We start from the raw sequence: 21,212 nt of genomic DNA, 5'->3' as shown, positions 1-21,212 counted from the left end.
ACCCTGAGCCACGGACCGGGTCGCCGCCACACTGAGACTACCACCCCCAGCATCTCACCAGCGATCCGGCTCCGGGTATCCCCTGCACAACACAGGCCCAGGGGGCGCGTCAGAACCATACAGGGTGATTGCACACAGCCCAGCCTCATCTCATCCCAACGTGGATTGGGTGACAATGAGGAGGAGGAGGAGGAAGGACAGGAGCTAGTGTCATGCGCTGTAGATGGTACTACCTGAACAGCTGTCATACCGTCTGTTCAGCGTGGATGGCCAGAGGACAGAGTGGAGGAGGAGGGGGAGAGCATGGTCAGTCATCCTCTTGTTGAGGACATGGAAGTCTTGCCTGTTAGTAGTCTGGCACGCATGGCTGAGTTTGTTACGCTGCCTTTCCCATGACCCTTGCGTTCTAAAAATTTTGGGTGACAGTCCTTACTGGTTGGTGACACTTCTAGACCCACGCTACAAGGAGAACTTTATATCTCTTATTCCTTAGGCGGACAGGTCTACAAAAATGGGGCTGTCCCAGAAGACCCTTGTTGTGGAATTATTAAAAAAATTCCCATCTGAAAACGCTGGCGGCAGAGGGCACACTTTGTTGGACAACCAAGGAGTACAGGCAAGAGAGACACAACTTCAATCCAGCAGAGGCAGGGGAACACTGTCACAGTTCTGGGAGAGCTTTCTCAGCCCCTCCCATCGCACAGGTCCTGAGGCGCGGAGTACTCTCACAAGGAGTGCAAAGTTTGGGAAGATGCTGAGGGGAGTACCTTGCCGACCGTACCAACGTCCTCCGTGATTCCTCTGTGCCTTATAATTATTGGGTATCCAAGCTGGATACGTGTAATGAACTGGCTCTCTATGCCTTGGAGGTCCTGGCCTGCCCTGCCGCCAGCGTTTTATCAGAGCGGGTTTTTAGTGCCGCTGGTGGAATTATAACAGATAAGCGCATCTTCCTGTCAACTGAAAATGCTGACAGGCTGACTCTTATAAAAATGAACAAGGGCTGGATTGGGACAGACTTCTCAACACCACCAAATGATAGTGTGGCACCCCAGGGGTCTGGTTGCCACAGTGGCATTGCCTCCCTCACAAGAGGTGATGTCATGCCTGGAAGCAAGCAGAGGTCCCCTAGTCAGGTATACTAGTGACGCGCCCCCCTGGGACATATTCCTTTTTTGAGGGGAATACCCGGCACCGGATCAGATGGGGGGTTGTAGTCTCCGAGCGGCTGTGACCCGGCCCCGTGCCCAGGGTGTCAAGCTCAGTGTTATGTGGCAGTCCTACAGATGTTATTAAGAGTTCTTTTGTGTCGACTACGCCACCCGTTGTGATGCGGTCACTGTGGCCGCCGCTGCAGCAGGGTCCGCTGAGGCTGATGGTGCAGGTGCAGCTTGTGATGATAACCCCCAACGGGAGGGGTATAGCCTCAGGGGGAACAGGTGCAGAGGATGGGGGTTGTGGTGGTGCAGTGCAGACGGCAGTGAAGACAGAGTCGGGTTATGCAGTTAAGGGTGTTTACTTACTGCAGATGTTGTACTGGTCACTCCAGCTCCGAGTGACCACCCGAGCCGTGCTGCATCCACCAGATCCTGGATCCAGCCAACCCCCAAACAAGTCCGGAGCGTGGCCCTGAGCTCTCCTTCTGTCCCGTTCTCTGGCCGTCCCCACCAGTGATCCACCTAGGTCCAGCTCCCTCGGGCCTTCTGTTGGGACACCCTTGGCCTTGGGTTCCCTGACCCTTCATGTGGTGTGCCTTCGGGGTGGATGTAGTGGGTGACCGTGGCAAACGCTGCCCACGGTCTCCGGTCTCTGGCTGGGGAATGTTTTTACCCCCACCAGCTTGGGTTCCGGTACCCTGATGCTGACTCTTCACCCGGGGTTTTAATTTGGGATCTTAGAGTCCTGTTCTTCTGTGCCTCTGGGTCTCTCTCTCTCCTCTCTCACTCTGGGTCTTTCCTTCTCCTCTGCTCCTGACTTGTTCTCTGCATCTGACCCTGTTCTTAGTTGGTGCCCACCTTATATACACCCTCTATGTGTGAGCTCAGGTGACCAGCACCCAATGAGCTCCTAACTTTACCCAGGCTGCTCCCCCTATCTGCCCCTACACTACTTGGGATGTACCACCCCCCTCCCACTCCAGCCAGGAACAGACTCGGTCGTACCTGCACATTTCTAAGTGGGAGTACCGTCGGTCTGCTCCTCGGAAATGGGATGTGTGTAGTGCATGCAGCCTACCGAGCTCAGATCCACACTCCATCCTTACCCGGGAGTGGAATATCACACCTCTGGGTTGAGGTGCAATACCCCTGTAGCAGCCGAATCCTCAGGGTGCTACATTCCCCCCTGGTAAATCACAGCACGTCCTCGGGCTGTAAGACATAAACAACACCAAAACATACAAATTTTTTTTTTCATATCAACAACATCGTATAAACATATAAAATAACATACATTAGCAGCAAAACATTCTTTCTTATAAAACATTCTCGTCGCCTCTGGCTCCTCCTCCGGTCACTGTGCAACGTGTGACCGGGTAAAGTGCGACAGTCTCTCTAGAAAACTGGTTTTCCTATAAAACCGGTAGGGGGCGCTTTAGGACGCGCAACTATATACAGGGATTATGGCAGCTCTCAGTCCTCGGCCAGGTATTGGGGAGGAATGACCGCTCTCAGTCCTCGGTCAGTGGGATTTAGGGGTTAAACGGGTAAACAGTTCAATTCTCTTGTCCCAACGGGGACTACATTAGCAAATGTAACAGTTCACTGTGCCCCGACGGGCAACTATATACAGCTTGTACTCTGCTGTACTTAACGACGGCGTCCTCCTGCTCTTTCTTTATGGTTACCTCTAACTCTAGTTTCAGACCCGTCCAGGCACGTATGCTGGGCAAATAGATCTTCTCCCAGATGCGGCACTTTTGGTCTTATGGGCGCGGTGGTGTTAGCGCCCGGGTTGCCCAGGCCTTGCGGCCAGGTCTGGGGCACCTGGAAGGTGAAGGGCACCGTTAATACGGCGGCGCCCTGGGCTACCTGGCCTTGCGGCCAGGCCAGAGGCTCCGCGGAGGTAGGGGGCGCTGTTGGTATTGCGGCGCCCGGGGGTACTAGGCCTTGCGACCAGGCTGGTGGTACTTCCTGCTTGGTCACGCTCGGGGTCGAGGCGTGTGACGTCACAGGGGTCGCGGCGGCGGCTTCCGGTTGGGGCCTAGTCTGCGTCGGTGACATGGCGTTTTCGGGCACAGCAGGGGGACTTTCGGGCTCTGCGACGGGGAGCTGGGGCAGGTAAGCGGTGTCCCGGCTTGGGGTGTAGACGTCCCCTTTACCTGCCTCCATGCGTTCGGCTCCCTTCTCGGCGCCGTCTCCGGCCTTTGGTCCTCCCGCGCCATCCTCAGAGGCAGTCTGTTTCCTCATCTTGGCTGGCGTGCTCCGGGTCTTGGTTTCAGCTTGCTGGGCCATCTCCCGGCTCCATTCCGCCAATATCTCTCGCTGTACCCGGGCCATCCTCCGTGCGAGGCCCTCCAGGGCAGTTTGTGCACACTCCCGGTCTCGGGGGAGCTGTGCAAGGACCTCCACTAGGCCTAGCGGGGTCGTGGTGTCTAGCAGGCTCCTGACCAACGGGTCGGTGCTGCTCTGCTCTTCTTCCAGCAGGCTCCTGGCCAGCGGGCCGGTGCTGCTCTGCTCTCTGGACATCTCCGGGTGAGCTTCTTTGCTGCTCCTCTCCAGGCTTCCTGCCTCCGGGTGCGCTCGCTCCAGACTGCTCCAGGCGGCACCCATCTTTGTTCTCTCCTTTCGTCTCCTCCCACTTCGAGGGCGGTCCCGGGGCAACTCGGTGACTGTCAGCTCCAGGGGTAGTTCTTTCACGCTGACAGACACCTCCAGCATCACAGTCTCTGTTGGTGGGGGCGGTTTCCACTTTTGGCGCCATTTTCTGTCCCGGCCCACGATGGGAGGCGGCCTCTTGCCCTCCTTTGGCACGCCCATAATGGCGTCCGCTGCTCTTCCAAGGCGGGAAATCTTCGGATTTGGCGGGAAGCGTCGCCCAGTGGCGGGAAACTCTGCAGATGGCGGGAACAAGCTGGAAATGGCGGACAATCGGCGGGACACGACCTGTGATGGGGTCCGATGGTGTGGACCCTCCGGAACCGGCGGGAGACTTCTTTCTGAGGTAAACTTGCACTTTTCTTCAGGCACGCAGTACCCGGGTGTTGCGGGCACGTAATCCTGCCGACTACGCCAAAGTTGACGCGCCCCCCTGGGACATATTCCTTTTTTGAGGGGAATACCCGGCACCGGATCAGATGGGGGGTTGTAGTCTCCGAGCGGCTGTGACCCGGCCCCGTGCCCAGGGCGTCAAGCTCAGTGTTATGTGGCAGTCCTACAGATGTTATTAAGAGTTCTTTTGTGTCGACTACGCCACCCGTTGTGATGCGGTCACTGTGGCCGCCGCTGCAGCAGGGTCCGCTGAGGCTGATGGTGCAGGTGCAGCTTGTGATGATAACCCCCAACGGGAGGGGTATAGCCTCAGGGGGAACAGGTGCAGAGGATGGGGGTTGTGGTGGTGCAGTGCAGACGGCAGTGAAGACAGAGTCGGGTTATGCAGTTAAGGGTGTTTACTTACTGCAGATGTTGTACTGGTCACTCCAGCTCCGAGTGACCACCCGAGCCGTGCTGCGTCCACCAGGTCCTGGATCCAGCCAACCCCCAAACAAGTCCGGAGCGTGGCCCTGAGCTCTCCTTCTGTCCCGTTCTCTGGCCGTCCCCACCAGTGATCCACCTAGGTCCAGCTCCCTCGGGCCTTCTGTTGGGACACCCTTGGCCTTGGGTTCCCTGACCCTTCATGTGGTGTGCCTTCGGGGTGGATGTAGTGGGTGACCGTGGCAAACGCTGCCCACAGTCTCCGGTCTCTGGCTGGGGAATGTTTTTACCCCCACCAGCTTGGGTTCCGGTACCCTGATGCTGACTCTTCACCCGGGGTTTTAATTTGGGATCTTAGAGTCCTGTTCTTCTGTGCCTCTGGGTCTCTCTCTCTCCTCTCTCACTCTGGGTCTTTCCTTCTCCTCTGCTCCTGACTTGTTCTCTGCATCTGACCCTGTTCTTAGTTGGTGCCCACCTTATATACACCCTCTATGTGTGAGCTCAGGTGACCAGCACCCAATGAGCTCCTAACTTTACCCAGGCTGCTCCCCCTATCTGCCCCTACACTACTTGGGATGTACCACCCCCCTCCCACTCCAGCCAGGAACAGACTCGGTCGTACCTGCACATTTCTAAGTGGGAGTACCGTCGGTCTGCTCCTCGGAAATGGGATGTGTGTAGTGCATGCAGCCTACCGAGCTCAGATCCACACTCCATCCTTACCCGGGAGTGGAATATCACACCTCTGGGTTGAGGTGCAATACCCCTGTAGCAGCCGAATCCTCAGGGTGCTACACTAGCATGCAACACTTTCCTGACTCCAGAACAGCAAGAGGAGCTCCTCCCCTTAGCAACTGGGATCTGGAGGCGGGGTTAGTGAGAGGAGTTGAAGACAGGACAGCGAAGAGGAAAGACCTGGGAAGTGGAGCTGCACGGCAGCTCACCCCAGAGAGGAGCATAGAAGAACCGGATACCGGAGTCTGAGGTTGTGTGGCACTGAAGGCCCAGCAGCAGAAGCCGGAGGGCAGAAGACTACAGGTCTCCTGGCCCCATCAGACGTCCGGAGGCTCCGCAGCACATAGGGCCCAGCACCGCCACGTGGGAGCGACACTCCAGGAAGGCCCGAGCTGCCTGCCATATGGGTGAGCACAAAGACGTTTTACTCAGGGACGAGTATTAGAACCCTCCTGTTTGTTTTTTCCATCTTGTGTCTTGCGATCCCATGACCACCTGCCTTTATATTCCAGCTCCACTCTTCTGGCTGTGCTGGACTTCAGTGTTTGACTGTTTTTCTAGCCAGGTGCGTTGGTGCCTATATCTGTCAGTTCGCTTGGTCCTTCTGGGACCTCTAGTACCTTTTTGTCTGTTTGTCTTTTTGTGTTCTGCAACAACTTCTCTGTTTAGGAGGTGTCCCATTTTTGTTCCAGTCCTTAGTTCTTTTAGGGACCCCTCCCCTTATGCTATAGGTCTTCCTTCAGACTAGCCGAAGACTAAGGCGGGTCTGTTCGCTAGGAACAGGCAGCCCGTTACATCGTAGGGATTCAGCTTAGTCTTACTGTAGGGATAGCTTTCCCCTATCTTTCCTTAGTACATGTTGCAGATCATAACAACGAGGGGCACAGCTATAAGCAGCAGGGCCAAAGAGATTAGCGCAAAGGGAAGGCCTCCAACTTCACCTGGCGAGGTGGATTCCCAGCTTGCTTCCAGGCCGCCCGGACCTCTACTACAAGCTAGTACACGTGCCCCGGTCTGCCAAACCACCGCAAGTAAAGAGAAGAGGAAACCGCCATTAAGTTGTGAACTGGTTATTATCTGCGTCATCACCTGCACTACACTGCACAGCAACATCTATAACATCACCATTTCCTGCCCTGGAGCTAAGCTCTGCCTGTGGAGAGCTGTCCCAACTCTGCTGCGTCACCATCAGCTCCAGAGGATCTGCACCACAGCGGCGGCTCCATATAGCCACATACCACAGGTGGCATCACGAGCATTAAACTATAAAAACTATAATCCCCTTTTATTGACCGCCCTGGGTCACGGACCGGGTCACGGCTACTGTGACATCCCCCAGCATCGACCGACCCGGCTACCGAGTACCCCACGGCCCAGGGGGCGCATCAATAGCAGCGTAACATAAACTCAAATCCAGTGCCTTTTCTTGGGAGGTGTATTCCCATGCACCTCTTCACACCCACACATGGGTATGCGCTTCCTGATTTTGACTATTTGCTCTTGTCCTCCTCCTTCTCCTCATCCTCCACCACCATATCACCAGGGTGACCGTGGTCCGTGATGCAACACCCACATAATTTTTTTAAAGGGTGTTTATGATGCCCGTAAAAAATGTTTTATATACAGTATGTTCATGTATACCCCCCAGGGGTAAATATTTGTCAGCCCATACACTTAGTGCATTGGCATTACAAGTATAGGAGGCCCGCTCCTTTCTAATGGGAACATTTTTTTATGAGGCCCTCCTCCATGTCTCTTCCAAGGGCCATTGGAGTGCCTCCAAATTTTTGTCAACCCTTGCATTCACTGCATAGGTCAACACTATTGGACACCCACTTCCTAATAATGGGAACATTGTTTTGAGGAGGCCCTCTGACCTCCATGTCTCTTCCAAGGGGCATTGAAGTGCCTCCAAATTTTTGGCAGCCCTTGCATAGGCCAACACTATGGGAGACTCTCTCCTTTCTAATGGGAATTTATCGTTACTGTTGCCCTGCTCTATGTCCCTTTAAATTGTTAGTGGGGTTTTTCCTAAATTTGGTCAGCCATTGGACTCCCTGCATACTCTATAACTGTGTAGTCGACACTCTCCTTTCTAATGGGAACATGTTGTACTTGTTACTGTGGCCCTGCTCTGTGTCTTTAAATTCTTAGTAGGGTTTTTCATAAATTTGGTCAGCTGTTGGACTCAGTGCATACCCTATAACTGTATAGCAGACTCTCTCCTTTCTAATGGGAATTTGTCGTTACTGTGGCTCTGCTCTATGTGTCTTTAAATTCTTAGTGGGGTTTTTCCTAAATTTGGTCAGCCGTTGGACTCACTGCATACCCTATAACTGTATAGCAGACTCTCTCCTTTCTAATGGGAATTTTTCATTACTGTGGCCCTGCTCTATGTGTCTTTAATTTCTTAGTGGGGTTTTTCCTAAAATTGGTCAGCCGTTGGACTCACTGCATACCCTATAACTGTAGAGCAGACTCTCTTCTTTCTAATGGGAACATGTCGTACTCGTTACTCTGGCCCTGCTCTGTGTCTTTCAGAGTCCCTCCATCATCAATGAAAGAGGATGTGTCTGATGATGTGTCACACACCACATTGCCAGATAAGGTTGTAAAATGTTAAAATGACATTTCCCGGTGAATGCATTTGACTTAAATAATGTAAAAAGAAACAAAACGGTAGGATCCTTCTTTAGTATAAAAACAGAGTCGCTAATGTAACCTCAATGTAATCACATTGTTCAGCTCCTGCACCTCCTCCTCCATCTCCGAAATGACCACATCAGTCACAAGCTGAAAGTACTGCAACACTGCCTTGGTCAATCGGCAACAGGCTGTGCTGAAGATAACATGCTTAAAGCTTAGGTGACAAACCGCCCAGCGCTGCAGAGTTGTTGAAAGCTGTAACACAGCAGCTTGATCTGTGGCTCTCACTGCTGAACATACAGCCAGGCACGGTCGTGTGTGACAATGGGCGGAACCTGGTGACAGAGAAATGACAGCCGGAGTAGATATGGTTTCCCTCTATGCCAGTCCTTTCACATAGCTAAAGAATATGGCTGTGGTGAAATACAACTCCCACTGAGAAGCTGTTTCAGATTGAAAAACATTGTGCCCACCAGAGGATTTGATTCTGAGAGCTCACCTTTCTCCCCCGCTCAAGAGCCCCATAGCAGTTGCAAAGTTAGCGCTATCATGAACTCTCCTGATGTAGAAGCCAGTGCACACCAGAGGATTCTCAGGTGGGACCGTCCAACCCTGCCGAGAAGCAGTCCTGGCTAAGAAAAGTGTGTGGAAAGGTTCCCAGACACTCTATGGCTGCTTTTTACTGAGGTGGAAACCCACGCAAACATGGAGAGAACATACAAAGTCCTTGCAAATGTTGTCCTTGCTGGGATTTGAACCCAGGATCCCAGCGCTGCAAGGCTTCAGTGCTAACCACTGATCCAATGTGCTGCCGTTCACCCTCTAATATTTAACAGGCTGCAGAAACTTGCACCTGCTGCCACTCTATCTTGAGCTACTTTGTGAGAAACTAATGTATTTGGGCAGCCACTCAGTCTACCAAATAAAATTCCTGAGAAGGAAATTGGGGATGGCTTCCCTACTGTTACTGGGGGCAGTGCTAATACCATAAGTGTCGTACCATAGTTTACTGGAAATATTCCAGGCTGGTAGGAGACAAGCAAATTCCCACAAAAAAGTACCAGCAGTAATGTTCAGGGACCCGCGCTTGTAGAAGGCAGAGACAACACCGGGAGAAATAGTGACGGCTGGGGACCGAGTATGGACACGAGGCATGAGGTTGTGAAAAGCTTCCGCCTCCCCAAGCCTAAAAAGCCACATTTCAAGTGCAAGCAGCTGCCCAGAAATCTGTCAGTTTAGTATTGCAGCCTGTGGGTGGGTGGCTGGCTGCATACTTGCGCTTGCATTCCAAGTAACAGAAAACTAAGCAGATAGTGGCCTCTATCATTATCATGGCCTCACCTCGGCACTATGAACTCTCCTGAAAGAGAAGCCAGGGCCCACCGGAGGAGTCTCCGTTTTTCTGGTGGGTCCGTCCAACTCTGCCGAGAAGCAGCCCTGGCTAAGAAAAGTGTGGAGGAAGGTTCCTGGACACTATGTGGATCGGACGAGCTTATGCATGTTTTCTCAAACCGGATTGAAGATCAGGCCATTGCCCAACTCTATAGTCATGAAATTAAATGCGCAAAGAAAGATGTTTGTGTGTCAAAGCACCACCGAGAAGTGCGAGTTGATGTTGGACGGGCTGCCATTGCTTCTGCAAAAGCAGCTTTAGAGGACTTCCTGGGAGAAATGACACCCAGAGTAGATACGGTTTCCCTCTATGCCAGTCCTTTCACCAAGCTAAAGAATATGACTGTGGTGAAATACAACTCAGCAAAAAAAGCTGTGGACTGGCTCCGTACCGTCCCTGGCCACATTCACCTGTCAACGTGTTTGTGGTTAGGCGGTCCTTCCCAGTAAGTGCACTGGGAAGAGCACGGGTAATGTTGTGGGACCCGTGCTTGTGGAAGGCGGAGACGATACCGGGAGAAACACTGGCGGCTGGGGACCGAGTATGGACACCCGGCCGCCGCCGGCATGAGGTTATGAAAAGCTTCCGCCTCCACGAGCCTAAAAGGCCACATTTCAAGTGAAAGCAGCTTTAGAGGACTTCCTGAGAGAAATGACAGCTGGGTAGACATGGTTTCCCAAGTTCTTTCACCAAGCTAAAGAATATGGCTGTGGTGAAATACAACTCAGCAAAAAAAAGCTGTGGACTGGCTCTGTACAGTCCCTGGCCACATTCACCTGTCCACGTGTTTGTGGTTAGGCGGTCCTTTCCCAGTAAGTGCACTGGGGAGGGCACGGGTAATGTTGTGGGACCCGTGCTTGTGGAAGGCGGAGACGACACCGGCACAAATAGTGGCTGCTGGGGACCGAGTATGGATACCCGGTCGCCGCCGCCATAAGATTGTGGACAGCTACCGCCTCCACGAGCCTAAAAGGCCACATTTCAAGTGCAAGCAGCTGTCAAAAATTTGGCAGTATAGTATTGCAGCCTGTGGGTGGGTGGGTGACTGGCTACATACTTGCTCTTGCATTCCAAGGAATGGGGTAGGGACAAGTGAATGCTGCACTGGGACAAGGACGTGGACGGTGATTGTTGCAAGTCTGCAACGAAAGGTGCATGGCGGGAGGCATCTTCGCATGCGCCAAGGATCACTTATGATGGGCACACTTTTAGGCAGTGACCTGGAAGTCAGAGATGCTTCCAGAGGTCTTCCCCATGCTGTTCTCATGTATTTTCAGCACTGTATGCATGTGTCTGATGATGTGTCACACACCACATGGCCAGATAAGGTTGTAAAATGTTAAAATGAAATTTCCTGGTGAATGCATTTGTCTTGGTTGAGAGCAATGCAAAAGTGCAAAAAACGCATCAAAAACACTACGTGTGAACATAGCCCAAGGTGTGGAGGAGTATTTTTGTTTTTGGTTATTTATTTTGCCTTATATACAAGTCATTACCCTGGAAAGGATGTTCCTTAACATATTTCCCAGGAAAATCCATTTTGGTTTCGTTTTAGTATGTTTTATTGTGAGTCCGTAAAAGTGGCGTAATACTCTGACAATGTTGTTGACAGCAAAATCTGGGAGTCAGAGATGCTTCCAGGGGTCTTCCCCATGCTGTTCCCATGTCATTTGAGAGCTGTTCCCATCGATTTGGGCAATATTTAGGACCTCTGCAGACCGCCGGGGGGAGCCGCCTGAAAAATGCTCGAGTTTCCCATAGACTTACATTGGGCCCGTTGCTCGGGTCGAGCACCCGAGTATTCCAATGTGGTCAACCCGAGCAACGAGTACCCAAGCATTTTAGTGCTCGCTCATCACTACTGACCAGTGTCACTTTATGTAGTAATAACTCTGGAACGCTTCAACGTATCCCATTATTTTTAAGATTTTTTTGTGACACATGATACTTTATAATAATGGTAAATTTAGGTTATGTTTTGCGTTTATTTATAAAAATATCAGAAATTTGACTGTTTTAAAAATTGCAATTTTCAAACTCTGAATGACTATCCCTTTAATCCCTTTAATCCCAATAGTCATACCACACAAAAACATTATCAAATAACATTTCCCTCATGTCTGCTTTACATCAGCTCCATTTGTAAAGCGTTGTTTTATTTTGTTAGCATTTTAGAAGGTTTAAAAATGTAGCAGTAATTTTTCATTTTTTCAAGGAAATTTACAAAACTTATTTTTATAGGGACCTGTTCAGTTTTGATGTGACTTTTGGGGTCCTATATGTTGGAAACCACACAAAAGTCATGCCATTTTAAAAACTGCACACCTCAACGTATTTAAAATTGCTTTCAGGTAGTTTATTAACCCTTCTGGATCTTTTCAGGAAGTAATGGAAAGTGAAGTGACAATAATGAAAAAGTTTATTTTAACCACCTAAATTTTGATAACCTCAGTACAGGCCGCTATAGTCAGCAGACGCGAAGGCCGTTATTTGGCCGTTACCTGCTATGGCACACATCAGGACCACACAATCAAGATCGCAAAGTGTCCATGAGGTTAGAGAGGGAGTCCACCCTTCCCTCACTCCACCGCACTCTGTTAACTATTTAGATTCTGTAGTCACTATTGACAGCAGAATCTAAGGGGTTAAATGTGCATGGTCGGTGCCAACACTGACCATGGCTGATGCAGCAAGTTGTCAGCTATAATGTACAGCTGCCAGCTGCTGGATTGTCACCTGTCAGGGAACGCTAGTCTCTTATATCGCAGGTCAGTAAAAAGACGTCTTGGTCACTAAGCGGTTAAGGAGGCATGTCAGGGAATTTAGAGCAGTATCGCTATCAGATTGCTATGTATTATAGAGCTAGAGCATATTCCAAGAGGCCAGATAGGCACCATAGTAATTTACAGTAATATCAGGTAGGGCTAGTCCGCCTTGTGAGGTGCACAGAGTGCACTTGGCATTCCAGATAGAGGTATCCAATCCTATTTAAACTTCATCTAAGGATATCAACTGGTGAATGAACTGGAAGAGTCTTGAAGATGGTAAGATTTAGGCAATGCGATCATCTTGATGGCTACTGGGCTCAGTAGTGAGATGTATAGGGTTTTCCATTTGACTGGCAGCTGCAATCAATGTGGTGTCGCACTGCTGAGTACTGCAGAACAGGTTCTCCTCTTTTGATAGATGTTCTGCAGTATCTGGCAGCGATCGCTACACAGTGAAAGGAGCTTCACTTTCTAGCTCTGTTCAATGTGATTACATATTAAGAATGCAGGAAGCAATAACAGTTGATCATTGGGGATGCCAGGTGTCAGACCCCCACCAATCTAATATTAATAACCTAACAGATCGGATAACACCATTTAAAGATTGTACATCCTCTTCTCCTGCTGACTCAGTGACTCTTCCGACTCTGATATTGTACTGTCTCCTCGTATCGTTCAGTTCTTAATTATAGAGCTGCCATTCACAGAATGTCACTGCTAGCATAGACCATTGTGACTGCAAATAGCTTGAGCCGGTTAGCAATGGATTTTAACATGCTGACAGACTATTTTGATCTGTGACTTCCAAGCCTCTTAAAGTAATATGATTTTTGGGAGAAATTTGAGTATGTGAGCACATAAGTCCACCAGAAGAAAAAGCGAGCTAATGGAATCTTACAACTCCAAGGAGTTCTGTGACGAGTACTTGACTGCAATTGTTGTGGCGTTTGAGTAATTAGCATTTATTTGGATGTTTATGCTTCTCTTTGTGTCAGTGGTGGCATATCTGGGATGCATAATGGCTGTGATGCTTGTGTATCCGCTGCAGGAAAGTCAGTGGTTGCTTTTGCAGGAGCTTTTTGCTCTTCCATAGTGCCAGTTTATGGAGTCTGTTCAGTGCTTATACAAGAAGCTAAAGGTTTTGCAGAGGGTATGGCAAACAGGTCGGTAACCCTGCCACCAGCCACTTAACCAAAATTGAAGAGGGCTTGCTACATTAATTCTTAATTTACTAGGCCTTCATGATCCAATACTGGGGGAGGTGATGGTGGGATGGTCCTCCCAACCAAACCACTGTTCTTTGTATTCAGGAGGAGAATAATGAAGTTTGGGAAAGGGTTGATTAACTTTCAGGAACACCTGTCTATAGTCTGCTGGTGAATGGTAAGTAATGCTGCGGCACTATAATGGTTGAAGTTGTGCATCGAATTTAAGGGGCAGAGGAAGAGAAATTGAGGTGTTACTGTAAGGTGTCCAAGTGAGATAGTCGTGGGTGAGCTGTAGCACATGCTCACTTTGGCACCCTAGAGACAAAGTGTGTCCTCCCTCTGGGGTGCTGCAGTGCATGTGGTGCTTTCCACTTACTTCTGACCAACTGGTATCTTCTCACTCCAGGAATTCCTCTTCTGGAACCAGGGCAGTAATGAATTCGGAGGGCACAGTTCATAACAACAACTGGAACTTTACTTAGTAACTGGCAGTATTTACAGTATTTTCAGGCAGGTGTAAAGGATAAGGCCCAGTGGGTTGTCATCTTTCCTACAGGTACTAGATACAACTTCAGCCTTGGTTCCCAATTTAGGTAAAGCATCTCTATTGCTTTTTTCTCTACCTATAGAAAATTTTCCTCACCAAAGACAGTATATCCAGATCCTAGTTCTCTCCACGTCCTAGACTTGAGTCCTAACTTCTTCTACAGGCTTGCAGACACAATGTGTCCCTAGGTCCCCGATGACTCTCTCGAGGTTCCCAGCCCAGCAAAGGGGTCTCTTGTGGAGGGATTCTTTTGTCTGGTGGTCCACTGTCTGGGATACTAGGCCCACGTCTACCCTAGCAGCCTTTATAGAGCCTGTAAGTTCTTCTGCAGTACTGCACACTACTAACTGTGCTCACTTCCTGCACTAGACACTAGCACTGCGTTCTCCCTCCCTTTACTGGGCCGGCTGTAACAGTTAACCCTACCTGGACCAAACTGCAGCCCCAGAGGGTTCTAACTCTGGGAACATGCTTTTAACCCTTTTTTAGTGTTAGAGGGAGACTATCTCCTTCACCACTACTCAGGGGCGGACCTACCGCCCGTGCAGCCCGTTCATTGAACGGAGGCCCTGAGGGAGAGGGGGCCCCTCCAGCCTCCAGCAGGGCCGCCATCAGGGCATGACTAACCTGACTCCAGTATGGGGCCCGGCCGGTCGGGGCCCCCTCTGAGCCTCTTTGGGGCCCCCCTCTTGTGCGTCTCCTCATGGGGCCCCCGCAGGGCCGGCGTCAGCACCCGGGCAAATGCCGGGGCCCTGAGCAGGCGGGGGGGGCCCTCACCGTCGGGCACCCCACGCGCTATGGGACCCGTGAGCGGAGGAAAGTGGTGTCAGCGCCCTCTCCCCTCCGCTTGCTCAGGGCCCCGGCACCCGGCACAATACTTGCCCGTGCCTCCGCAGCAGCTCCTGCATCCTCCACGGCTGCTGCACTGTGACATCTCAGGTCAGAGGACACGGTGACGTCTTTACACCGTGCTCTCTCCTGAGCAGTCACAGCGCAGAGCGGGATGAGGCCGGCGACGCTGGAGTCCAGAGCAGCGGCAGCAGGTGAGACGTGAGGTGAGTATTTGATTTTTTTTTATTGTATGGAGGCCTGTGGCAGTATAAGGTGGGGGGTGAGGTGGGGCTATGTGACATCCTGCATGGGGCATTATAAGGGAGGGGGGGTGTGACATCCTGCATGGGGCATTATAAGGGAGGGGGGGTGACATCCTGCATGGGGCATTATAAGGGAGGGGGGGTGTGACATCCTGCATGGGGCATTATAAGGGAGGGGGGGGTGTGTGACATCCTGCATGGGGCATTATAAAGAAGGAGGGGTGTGTGTCATCCTGCATGGGGCATTATAAGGGGGGAGACATCCTATATGGGAGGGAACAGCCTGCATGGGGCATTATGTAGGGGGGGGGAACAGCCTGCGTGGGGCATTATGTGGGGGGAACAGCCTGCGTGGGGCATTATGTGGGGGGAACAGCCTGCATGGAGCATTATATGGGGGCCAGTATTCTGGATGGAGCGTTATATGGGGGCCAGTATCCTGCATGGAGCATTATATGGGGGCCAGTATTCTGTAAGGAGCATTATATGGGGGCCAGTATCCTGTATGGAGCATTATATGGGGGCCAGTATTCCATATGGAGCGTTATATGGGGGCCAGTATTCTGTATGGAGCATTTTATGGGGGCCAGTATTCTATATGGAGCATTATATGGGGGCCAGTATCCTGTATGGAGCGTTATATGGGGGCCAGTATCCGGTATGGAGCGTTATATGGGGGCCAGTATTCTGTATGGAGTGTTATATGGGAGCCAGTATTCTGTATGGAGCGTTATATGGGGGCCAGTATCCTGTATGGAGCGTTATATGGGGGCCAGTATCCTGTATGGAGCATTATATGGGGACCAGTATCCTGTATGGAGCGTTATATGGGGACCAGTATCCTGTATGGAGCATTTTATGGGGGCCAGTATTCTGTATGGAGCTTTTTATGGGGACCAGTATACTGTGTGGAGCGATTCACTGGCTTCTGAGCTATTGTGGAATTTACAATAGATATCACTCATGTAATGTAAGAAGTGAAATCTTTACATTGTACTATATATATATTTCTCTTCGGTATCTGTGCATCATGAATCGTGGTATATGTTAAAGGGGCCCACTGAGACTCTTTCGCCCGGGGCCCACAAAAACCTGGAGCCGGCCCTGGGCCACCAGCCTCATGCTGAGCGCTAAGCGCTGGGACATCTCAGCGCTGCTTTCCTCTGTGTAGCAGTGCAGCGCTGCTGTGGCAGCGCCTTCATGATTCCCCTGACTTACGGTCATGTGACGGCGCCGTCACATGGCCGGAAGTCAGGGGAACCTGGTGGCAGCGACGTGGACGAGCGCCAGGATTCTGCAGGGATCTCATGGGGGTAAGTATAACAAGTTTTATTTTTTTTAAATACAATTAATTAACTAGGAGTGGGGGGAATCAGAGATGCACGGGGGGGGATGAGATGCACATGGGGGGGATGAGAGATGCATGGGGGGGATGAGATAGACGGGGGTGAGAGCTGCACATGGGGGGGATGAGATGCACGGGGGGGGTGAGAGCTGCACATGGGGGGGATGAGAGCTGCACATTGGGGGGGTTATGTTTACATAACTTTGTTGCCCTATGAAGGGCAGGGGGGGGGGGGACAAAAATTTCTTGCACAGGGGCCCACTACAGTCTGTGTCCGCCCCTGCCACTACTACATTACGATACTGGCGTAGTACTGCTGGAAACCCATGGCCGAATGAGCATAAGCAGTAACAGCCAGCGGTACTAGTAGTTTTTGGAGATAGCAAGGAGTTGTAGGAAACAATCTGTAGATAAATTAGAACAGACTGGGTAAGAATGTTCTGAAGCTGGAGACTGAAGCTAAGCTAAATCAAGGCACAATACTCAAGCAATGATTAAGAGATCCATGTGGCTTTAAAGCGCACCTGTCAGCAGGATTGTGCTGAGTAAACCACATATATTGTTAGGTGGGTGACATTACACTGATTAAAATGATACCTTGGTTGATGAAATCCGTCCTGTGGTTCTTGTGTAATCTTTACTTTCAGTTTGGAGATAATGATATGCTCGTGCTCCGGGGCGGCCTGTGGGGGGCGCTATACTTACACATTCATCTGTATGCTCTTATGACAGCTCACTGTGCCTTCACTGACCTGCCTCCTATTTTACATAATGCATCTAGTAGTGCGGGGCTAGGTAAAATAGGAGTCAGGTTGGTGAAGGCACAGTGAGCTGTCATAAGAGCATACAGATGAATGTGTAACCAGAGCACCAGATAGAGCACCCCACCACAGACCGCCCCAGAGCATGAGCATATCATTATTTCCAAACTGAAAGTAAAGATTACACAAGAACCACAGGACAGATTTCATCAACCAAGGTATCATTTTAATCAGTGTAATGTCGCCTACCTGACAGTGTATGTGGTTTACTGAGCAGAATCCTGCTGACAGGTGCGCTTTAAGTAGGCCCAAACAGGAAACAAGATGGATTCCATGATTCAGAATTCATTATCTTGGAAAAGGGTAATTGTAGAACACAACAGCAGCCTCCAGTGGTAACGAGTGAAACTACAGCACAAATATTAAAGTGAACAATAGCGGCCAACAGCATTGCTGACATTAGGCCTTGATTTGGGTCCGTTTTCCTCGTTTTATACTTCCCATTCCTGTAGCAATGACTGCAAATTTTCTGTTAAGCAGGCTGTCAAAGCAAAGAGCATTTTTAAAAAGCCTCCACTGGCAATGGTCTCTAGTCCCTAACCCTCATTTACAATGAGAAATGACATGAGATATGAGATAGATATGTGAAAACTGGATATTTGAAACCTGGCAGGTAATTTTTCATAGCATTGTATGATAATTATAATTACAGAATGGTATACTCACAGTAAGGGTGCAGTCAGACGGCCATATAAATCAGATGGAGATCGGAACAAAGTACATGGACTGGCCGGCGGTTCCCCCAACCCCAGCATGACTGCTACATAGAAATACATGAAGTGGTCACGCTCTGGTTGGGAGAACCGCCGGCCAATCCAATCTCCATCAGATTTATATGCCCTTAATGGAACTACTGTAACTCAATGAGCAAGTAAACGCAACATAATTTTATAGACAATGTGATGCACTGGCATTTGAGACATTAATGGTCAGTATGCCATTCTGAGGGTATATGCACTCATTAAGTATTTTCAGCAGAGTGTTTGTAGGAAAAACGCTGCGTAAAATATGCACATTTTTGCCTAATTTTTCCATACATTTTGTATGCGTTTCTTTTCCATTTGTCAAAAATGCTGAAAGAATTGACATGCTGCAAATCTGAAACTGCTTCAAATCTGCAAGGAAAAATGAAGCAGTATCAGCATGTGCATGAGATTTTAGAAACCTCATTCATTTTCCTGGTACTGTAAAACGCTGAATTTTTTCATGGGAAAATCTCATCATAAAAGCAATCTGTGAACAGACATTTATACTACTGATAAATACATTGTACTTTCTTAAAATATAAAGCATTAATAATACAGCAATGAATTGTAGCTATAGATGATTCATAATTGCATGGTTCTTACTAGTAGATGGGTAGAATGGCGTTTGGGGATCGCCATACTTTGTAAAAAGAGTTCCTCTCTGAGCCCCTGTCCCTGGCAGCCACCAGTCCACTGGGTATACTCTGTCAAGGCTGCCAACCACATAGTCTGCAGGATCAGAATATAAAATCATTCCAATTTATCCAAATCGTTCTCCATTGTTCACCTAAGGTTACAAATTGAGAAGTAGTGATGATCCTAATTGTAAATATATTACTGATGTTTTCTTCTTTTTTTAATTTTATTTACGAACCTTATCGCCTCTGAAAATTTTACCGTATCTGGCAATTGCTACAGTGCCAGTTAGATTCATTGACAGATTCCTTGTTAGGTATTGAAAGTCTTCCACTCTTCCATAATTAACATAAACAGGATCTCCCTGCAAAATAAAATCTGCTCAGTATCATAATGATCAAAATTTACAATTCGATAGTTGGTATACATATCCACTTGTAAGAGAGGCAGGGTGGTAGTTGTGGGTGAGAGACTGCTGTGTTTCCACACCCTGGCCCCCTGCAAACAAACAATGTCCTGATTCTCCTGTGTTGTGTGGAGTGTATAACGCTCATGTTTTGGTCGCAGGTCTCTACTTTCTTCGGTTCTTCCACTTCAGGAACTTTACTTAACTGTCCATTTTCATCATAATGAAATATGCAGTCTTGGACACAAATTGTAACTTTTTCAAAGTCCATACTACAGCACTTTCTGATGTCAGCTATTCGCTTGCCCTGATCTGTCCTCTCCTGGTCTGGCAATCTTAGCCCCTGGGATGCTCTGTCCAGCTATGCAGCTTCCATGAGTCCGGTGGCAACTCTCTTCTGCGATTCCCAGTTCAACTTCCTCTCCTAGGAAAATATTGAGGCACACTTCTCAGTGCCTCACATGGACCTTAAGCCCCGAACATTATAGGAATGTCAGCTTCCGACTCTCTGCTGACGTTCTCTTGCTGCGGAACAGCCCGTGCTCCTAGTAGCCTCAATTCTCCAACAACTGCTATCTCTTCATCTCCACTCTCCCTCTAACTGATCCTAATCAGGAAGTTTCTCACTTGTTAACTGTCCTGCTCCTCCCACACTGGAGCAGCTCCTGAACCCATTCACTGTTTCCTAACCTGTACCTAACTATTTCCTGATTCTATAGTGCCCACCACTGCACTTTCCCCTTCCTTATCTATATCTGTCCTATACTTAACCCTATATCTAATACGTCAGATAATATGTGAATCGCCCCCTGGGCTGTGGGGCACCCGGAACCGGGCTTCAGTGCGATGATGGGGGTAGTAGTGGCAACCCGATCCCGTGGCTCAGGGTGGTCAGACCAAATGCTGTGGCAGTCTATTTGTAGAGCTATGAATGTCCGACTACGCCACCCGTGGATTGCGGTCAGGGATGACCGCCGCTGCTAGGCAGACCGCTGAGGCTGATGTTTGTGTGCAGCACAGGGGTAGGATAACTCCCCACAGGAAGAGTGTAGCCTCAAGGCAACGTATGTGAATGCTGGGGGTGATAGTGCAGGCCGCAGTAATAAGAGTTCAGAGTCCGCTTCAAACATTTCAGGGTCTTTATTGTTGGTATTACTAATGACCCAACAGGAGTACCGGGCAGGAATGGGCCTGGGTGTCTGAGAGCATTCGGGCAAGCCCCACTGGTCAGGGTGAGTGTGAAGGCCTACCGTTCTCTCTCTGCCCTTGCTGACTATCCCCCTTTTCATGGTGTAATAGCCCACGTCCCTGAGCTGGCCGTGTACTTCGCCTGTATGGCTTGCGACTCGGGCCTTAGGTACCTTTTGCTTCTCCGTGCTGTACTGGTCCCTCTGTGTGGCGGAGCCTCCAGGGTTCTTAGGCCAAGGGACCTGAAATCCCTCGTGAGTTGGTTCTCTGCTGCTGGGCTTGCAACCCTGACAGCCTCGGACCCCAATGTCCGGTAGTGTAGTTCTCTCAGCCAGGACCGGCTCTCGTCGCCTCTGTCCCTGGCTCGCAGCTTCTCTGCCTCACGGACTCCTCGGCTACAGCTGAACTGTCCCTCCTTCTCTGGGACTAGTCTCAGTCCTGAGCTAGGTCATCCAGTTTTCCCTAACCCTGCCCCCAGTACCAGCTTTTATAGGGGCAGCCAGCTCCCCCTACTGGCCTGGAACAGGAGGTGCTGTATGCTAATTGTCCCTGACTAGGGAACCTCCCTCCTGCTCTCAGACACAGCCTTTAATATTTGTGGCATCCAGGCCTGGGGTGACACATATATGTGTAGCACCCCGAGGGCTCGGCTGCTACAGGGGTATTGCACCTCAGACCAGAGGTGTGATATTCCACTCCCGGGTAAGGATGGAGTGTGGACCAGGACTCAGTAAGCTGCATGCACCACACACACCCCATTTCCGAGGGACAGCTCAACGGTGCTCCCACTAGACAGAAGTGCAGGCACGACAGCATCTGTTCCTGGCTGGAGTGGGGAGGGGGAGGAAAACCCAGTGGTGTAGGAGCAGATAGTGGTGGGTCTCTGGGCATAGGTAGGAGCCCATTGGTTGCTAGTCACCTGGGCTCGGGTGTTAGAAGGAGGTATAAAAGGTGGGCACCATCTTAGGACAGTAGCCAGTTCAGTCAGGAGGAGAAAAGGAGAGGAGCTCAGCCAGAGAGGGCTGACAGGGAGCTGTGGCTCAGCCAG

The 21,212-nt window shown here is 50.1% G+C and overlaps 1 pseudogene; it reads right to left on the bottom strand.

Annotated features, from left to right (window-relative positions):
* The window catches only part of LOC141153786 (putative N-acetylated-alpha-linked acidic dipeptidase), a 190,381-nt pseudogene that overhangs the window by 118,732 nt on the left and 50,437 nt on the right, over positions 1–21,212 (bottom strand).

This window comes from Phyllobates terribilis, unplaced genomic scaffold (genome assembly GCF_046119375.1).
Source record: "Phyllobates terribilis strain yellow unplaced genomic scaffold, ASM4611937v1 Scaffold_7__3_contigs__length_470593459, whole genome shotgun sequence".
Taxonomy (NCBI): Eukaryota; Metazoa; Chordata; class Amphibia; order Anura; family Dendrobatidae; genus Phyllobates; species Phyllobates terribilis.
This window is presented reverse-complemented; position numbering and strand designations above follow the sequence as displayed.